This window comes from Strongylocentrotus purpuratus, unplaced genomic scaffold (genome assembly GCF_000002235.5).
Source record: "Strongylocentrotus purpuratus isolate Spur 01 unplaced genomic scaffold, Spur_5.0 spur5_contig_856, whole genome shotgun sequence".
Classification (NCBI taxonomy): Eukaryota; Metazoa; Echinodermata; class Echinoidea; order Camarodonta; family Strongylocentrotidae; genus Strongylocentrotus; species Strongylocentrotus purpuratus.
The window spans coordinates 228,411-235,977 of NW_022145564.1; positions in this window are offsets into that span (position 1 = coordinate 228,411).

Consider the following 7,567-nt stretch of genomic DNA (forward strand, 5'->3'; position numbering starts at 1 on the left):
TACTACTACTACTACTACTACTACTACTACTACTACTACTACTACTACCACCACCACCACCACCACCACCACTACTACTACTACTACTACTACTACTACTACTTTTACTATCACTACCATGGCGACTTTTTCGAATACTACTACTACTATTATTATTATTACTTCTACTACTACATGTACTACTACTCTACTATGACTTATACCACTGCAGCTACTACTACTACTACTACTACTACTACTACTACTACCACCACCAATATTACTTATACTACATATGTACTACTATTACTACGCTACTATGACTACTACTACTACTATCACTATACTACTACTACTACTACTACTACTACTACTACTACTACTACTAACTACTACTACTACTACTACTATCACTATACTACTACTACTACTACTAATACTACTACTACAACTACTACTATTACTAATACTCTTCTTTTAGCGCTGCTATATTACTACACTTTTGTCTCTACCTGTCTTATTTTTCTATTTCGTTAACCTCATCCCGCTTTTTCAGAAAATATTAAAAAAGCGAATATTGTAAAACTCTCTGCTGTGTCAGCTGAAATAAAAGGTTGAGAGCAGTTCACAGTCGACAGTGATGTATTATCCATATCTGGTGAGGAAACATTAATCTCTCGTCCATCGCTCATCACCATACAATTGTTACTACACACACAGCGATCACAGATTGGTGTACATAAAGTGTTTGCTTTCACGGATAAAGCAGTATTAAAATGCCTTAAACAATACTTGATACATATGTGTATACGACTTCCCATTGACTGATATGAAACGAAATCACTTCCCATGAAAAAGTACATGAGGAATATTACATAATCAAATGACGACATGTTTCAATAAATTTTGATTGTGACGTGTAGTTTTTGTTATCGATGGATTATCTTCTATTTTGTGTCACATTCTCACAAATGTTTCTCGTGAAGATACATGGTATTCACATATTATCAAATCGTCGAATTTGATCCTCATTTTGAAAACTGTAGTGCACTCAATTCCACCCCCTTCGATGCAAAATAATAATAAGATATTTCTCTTTTTACGACTGTATGATCATGCTGTAATGTGTTTCCCTTGTCAGCAGAATTATCATTGACGCGAAACGAAGTAAACAAAATTACGTTCTACTTTTAGGTTCTGCGTAATTTGGAGCATAATATCCCATTTTCAACAAAATGTTTAAACAAATTACAATATTTTGAAAACGTCATATTAACTGAATGTAATTTGTGGTTACTTGGAAGCAATCGATACTTCAAGACGTTATTTTAGCCGTATGTGGAGGGATGTTTTAAACAACCTGACAAAGAGTCTTGCATAATTGCACGTGGTGACTGAGCGTACTCTTAACTGAGTTAACAGTGTGTGTTATTTCAGGGTAGTACACAAGAAGTGCAATTGAACGCGATTTTTCAAAAGGTTCTTTCCACTATTATTCTAACAATATGGCACTCATTGTTATATTGATTTGTTGGCATAGATGTTGATGCTTCGCTTTAAATACTTTGATGTTTCCTTACTGGACATCAGTCCAGGTGTTTTCTCTTTTAGGTTCATGATCAAGGTCATTCCATGAAGGTCATTCCATCCGCTTCCTATAGGCTGGATGAAATAGCACACTACTTCCCGGCTTCACACCATATATGGTATTGACAAGTGTCAAAATCATGAGGAAATACAATGCAATTTACTTTTTTTTTCGAGCGCGAACCTTTCAATATGCATGCTAAGGTTTACAACAAACGGGAAGTTGAAAGGTAATTGATTGGTGGAACTGTAATATAATTATTTACGAAGTATTTACACTTTGCTTCATTTCATTGCTACATATTCAAGGACGAGGTTATGCTGCAGACAAAATGGCATGAAATTATAATTTTTCTTCAAAAATCTTGTCAAAATAAGTTCAACAATATCAGTCAAAGGGCCTTGGTGAGATTTTTTGTTCGTTTCTGTGGTTGCAAACTTCTGTCAAGAATAGTCATAAATGAAGCCTACTTACCTACATGTATCATGTCCCTGCTTAAACGAAGATCCATAGTTATCACTTAGCTCTTGCAAGCCTTCAAAACCATCGGGAGCCTGGTAAAGGTTATAAATGGAGACTTCATTTTCGATCGTCTGGGTTTCCCTGAAATTCAGTCGAAAATCTAAATCATTTCCAAGTAAAGTCAATCCAGCTTTTTACTCTGATTACAATAAATGCTTTAAGTTAATAACAATAGAACTGGCATGCGTCTTGAAATGGTCCCATACTGTAACAAAAATATTACTGTATAAATGGATGAATGAAGGTTAATCATCGCAAGTATATCTACATTTGTCATGTCACCATGGTTACTGCATTTTTTTTTTAAAATCAAGTAAAGAACTGACCCCGGGAATATCACAGACAAAAAATGATTAACATGATGTAACATCACCATGGCAACACTGATAATAATAGGGCATGTTACATTATGAAGTCTCCTTGAATGGCTGCAGCAATGCTAAGATTTGGCGCGCTCGGAGTATGAAGAAATACGCAGTCTGGTCTCTGCCACTCCGACGACTGTTTGATGGTTATCGATTGCTATCGATTGTAATCTACGGAAATCGTTATCTTTAGAGGAAAGCACACAAGGCTCTGTCAATATTAATACATAGGAGAAATTACGGAGTGGATAGAATATTCATATGCAACGTAGTGTATTGTGACAACTAGACTGGGTTGAACATAAAGGAGAACGTACTATATCTTCCGATGAAGACCGTTGAGTTGTGTGAAGTTTAATTCCTGGTAAAAATGACAGTGTAGTTTGTATCGATGATTTGCTTTTATGATCAGGAGGACAAAAGTATATCATCTCGATTATCTGAAATTGTCTAGTGCCAGAGAATGATTAAAAAATGACATGTTCTTTGCAGAATGCTATACTTTTCGGACACTCTCCTAATGCCATAAATTAGTTTACCGGAATGGAACCTTATTTAGGTCCGTACACGTTTAAAAGGTCTCGGCCTTTTCAACTACAATCCAACCCCTGTAATAAGTTCATTTGAATGAAGGCAGAATAATCAGAGAAACAGAGTGGCAAAAGTATGATAAGACGAGAGAGATAGGAATAGATGGATAGATGGAGAGATAGAGAGAGAGAGAGAGAGAGAGAGAGAGAGAGAGAGAGAGGTGAGAAAGAAGGAGAAAGGGAGGGGAGTGATAGTGGGGCGAGGGGGAGGAAGAGAAGGAAATGTAACTATTGTATAGGAAGAGAATCAGAAGACAAAATGAAAGGAAGAATAAAAGAGTCGTCCCATCAAAAACATTGACATAAATTCGGTCAGGTGTAGGTATGGTATGAGGAGAGAAACTTATCGGACGGGACATAACTTAATTTGTGAATGGGGTGCGAATGAGATGGAGTAGGGGCGAATGCAATCGAGAGAGTGGAAAATGTTCATCAACTATCATTCTTTAACCGCGATGCTAACACCTAAATGTCAACACAGTGCAGGAATGACATTTGTGACAATCGAAGCTAACCCGGTTTGGACTATTAGCGGCGTCCATGAAAGGAACGTCGGTCATAGTAGACGCATAGCACAGGAAGGAGGGAGGGAGTGGGGGAGGGCGAGAGGGGGAAGGGAGAATGTGGTAGGGAGGGTGAGAGTGAGAGAATGTGGGGAAAAGAAAGAGAGAAAGAGAGGGGAGGGGAGTGGTTGATGGCGATAGAGAGAGAAAGAAGCAGAGAGAGAAAGACGGGGAAACCGGGAGACACAAACATACAGACAGATAGACAGAGAAGGAGGCAAATGCGACGAAAGAACACTAAAGAGCTATTGGAGTTAAGGCAGTAAAGGGCACCGGCATGTCACAATGGGAATCTGATTTAGACTACACAAATTACTGAGGTTAGGGAGGTGTATTAATAAGAAGAAGTTGGAGAAAATAGAAAAACATAACATCTGGCTTATCATTCAGAATACAAAACATACCCTGGCCTCAAAAATATATAACTCAACCGCCCTCCCACATAATAAGAATATAATCGCTCAACTATCCCTAGGATGGGCTTAATAAATTAGTGTCAATCTTTCATTTGCGGTTAACACGGAAATATAAACCAATTTACTCATATCAAATGATATTAGATTGGTTCTTATTGGTTTAAATGGGGCGGGTTTGAAAGTAATCCTGGTATACCTGACCAATTTCAAGTCAAATTACCTGTATATAGCTCTAAAGCTTCTGCATAATGCGTTAACAATTAAATTAAATCGAAACAATCCGCTTGCAATGTAGGATCACGTTCGGACATCGCCCTGTTAAATTGAACTAGATTCCATTAATCTGCTGTATTACGACGATGAAATGATACCGTACTCGTCATTTAATCATCCGGCTCTCATGGGTCTCATTCCAGTAGTTAATGACAGTTTCATGACGTTAATGAAATTGATATCAACAAAAATAATTGCTTTCACTTCCAAATCATATACAAAACAGCCGCTTTCTTTATTCTTGTCCATTTACTTGGGTAATATAAAATGATATTTTGTCAGCTTTTGTTGATTGAAGGGAATACAGTGTTATGAATATTGTATATAATCCCTAATATACAATCATATTAATACAATAAAATAATTGATGGAATATATCACATTTCTCCGTCATTCTCACGCATTTTCTCTAGAAATATACCGAGTGGATACCCCAGTAACGCTCATGTGAACTCTAAGATAGTTTTAAAGAACGCTCGCCAGACCGACATTGTCAGTCTCATCGGTCTTTGGTCTCACGGGCCGTTAAAAGGGTCTCGTTCTCGTTGACTCTCGGGCACGTGGGTTAGCAATTCACAAAATGTTAATAGTGGGAACGTGCCTAAACATCAACAAGTGATTTATGAGGAAGTAATATTTGATTTTTGATGGTTTGGGATGTTTGACGTGTACTCAGCTGAATCTACAAAGCTCACTCCCAGAACCGTTACGTCCTGTATGGATGTTATCAACGGTCATGCTGAGTGTGATGCGATTGATAATGGACGGTTGCATCTTTGTATAGCTGGGTCGAATAAAACTTCCTCCATTATCGTCATTAGATGTTAGAATGTGATTCAAAATAAAATACCACACTCTCTATTCAAACTAGTCCAAAGTTTATTACGTCATGTATACAGTCATGGTTTAACTTCAATCGCATGTTAGGTGCCAAGCTGGCTTACCAGTAATTTCATATTTATGGACACATTTTCTAATTGTTATTGTACATTTGTATTATATATTTCTTGCATGTTTTTAATCTGTAAAACTAGCATGATTCAGCCATCCGGTTGCTTAGATTTTAATAAATCTCGAATCTTGAATACATTTTATTTCAACTTGGTCGAGAATAACAAGAGGTGGAGTGATGCCTTGGCCATGCTGACGAGTAGGACAGAGGGCTATGTCTTTTGCTGATATTCAAACCGTTAACCTTTTAATCCATCATGTCGCAGACCAGAGGGACATTCACATTGGACTTTAAAACTTCAGTCGCATCGCCAAACCGACTCCACACCGATTCCAAACCGACTCATTCTTAGCGATTATACGTTAGTCAAACCAATAAGACCGATACAAGACCGAATACACACCGAGCAGAATGTTACATTACGTGTATGGCCAAGAATCAATGGGTTTTGAGTCAATGCAAATTGCATATATATCGTGTTGTTATAGGTAAGGCAAGCTTAAATATTTATACTACCTAGCAACAACTTATGTAGAGTGGATATCTCACCGGACTGTCGATCACAGGGTCCGCGGTTCGAGTCCCGCCGCGGTACTAATGTCCTTTGGCAAGACATTAATCTACATTTGCCACACTCAACCCAGGCGATGTAAATGGGTACCTGGCAGGAATTAATTCCTTAAAATAAAATACTAGAGCAGGCATGCTAAAAGCCGGGATAATAATCGGGAACGCCAGGAGTGTCAAGTATGACAGACATGAGCTCTTTACACACTATGAACATGACGGACAAAGAAAGCGGACAAAGTATACAGTTCCTCCGGTAGACAAAGGAACATCCCTTCACTGCTATTATGTAAAAATGTGTAGAACAGGTGTCACATGCATATTCACCTTTTTACATAATAGCAGTGAAGAGATGTTCCTTTGTCTAGCTGAGGAACTGTATATTTTGTCCACTTTCTTTGTCGGCCATATTCATAGTGACAAGAACCCACTATTATTATTATGCAATTCGAATTCTGATTTTGGAGATGAAAAAATTCGTATCGAGGCGCTTCAAAGGCATATGCATAAATGTGGTAACATTAACAAAATAGTCTATTGATAATGACAGACATGAACAACGATAAAGGGCTTTGCATTTCTTGTGCACGCCCTTTAAAACGAACCGACATGATACAGTAGTGCTTGGTAGCCGATGAAGAAACGCACCCCTAGCAGGAGCTCGATCGCCTCTCATAAGTGGCGCCTTTGGTTTCCGTCACGTGATAATGATTTCATTTCTACGTTCAAGGTCCTAGACTAATGAAGATTATTGATTGTACATATACCCCATCACAACTATTATATGCTCCACTCCTTGGCTACATTAGATTATACAGCATCATGGTTTGCATTCTACGTAATTAACATGTGAGTTAATTTTAAGGAATGGTCAGACGAGGCTTACTTGTTGTCTATCTCAAATTAGATTTGCTTGTGCTTATTGTTTGCATTGATTATCATTTGCCTTTTGTGTTACGGTAAATCAGAAAAGGTTTATCCTTGGAAGCGGTAGGGACATAGCGTAAAGAAAACAATGAAGTGGATGAGCTGCTTGGTTGATTAATATAATTATACTGGAAGAAGGAATCCGGGATAGGTCAAGTTCATCCCATACTACACATTGGAATAGGGAGGGTCTACAATCTAACCATACATCGTAGGCCTATACACTGGTTTTAGTAGTGAATTAATGTTTGCTTGTATCATAATATAACATATCGCACATATTTACTTGCTTTGTTGGTTTGACAGTTTGCTCTACTAGATGAACTTAAAATTCGTTTAATCATCTGTTAAAGCAGTTTATCGTATACGACAAATACTACTAGAAAGAACATATTTTTGTAGTACAGAGGATTGTTTTTCTGAACACGTTGTAGACGTTATGTGCAAACACAATGTGTGCAAAATATTTCCACTTAATTAAAATCGTTTTAGATGGGCGTATGCAATTACCATAGCAACAACACGTTCACTTTTGAATTAAAGTAAATTTGAAAGCTCTATTGCAATGAAATGTTATTAAACGCATTAGTTAATAAGACAGATTTAGAAGGAAAAGTGTTAAAGTACTTTTATTTTCGTAAGAGTTACCGATACCAATCGGTGTGTAGAAAATTCGTTTTTACAGAAGAAGAACTCTCATCTGATTAGCATAGCGTAATCATATTTAACAAAGTTGCTTTCCCGCCAAGAAGACAACCTCCTTTTGGGTGATGCCTGGACATCTAAACACGCATGCGCACTGCAGACTTGGTCATGTACAGGTGG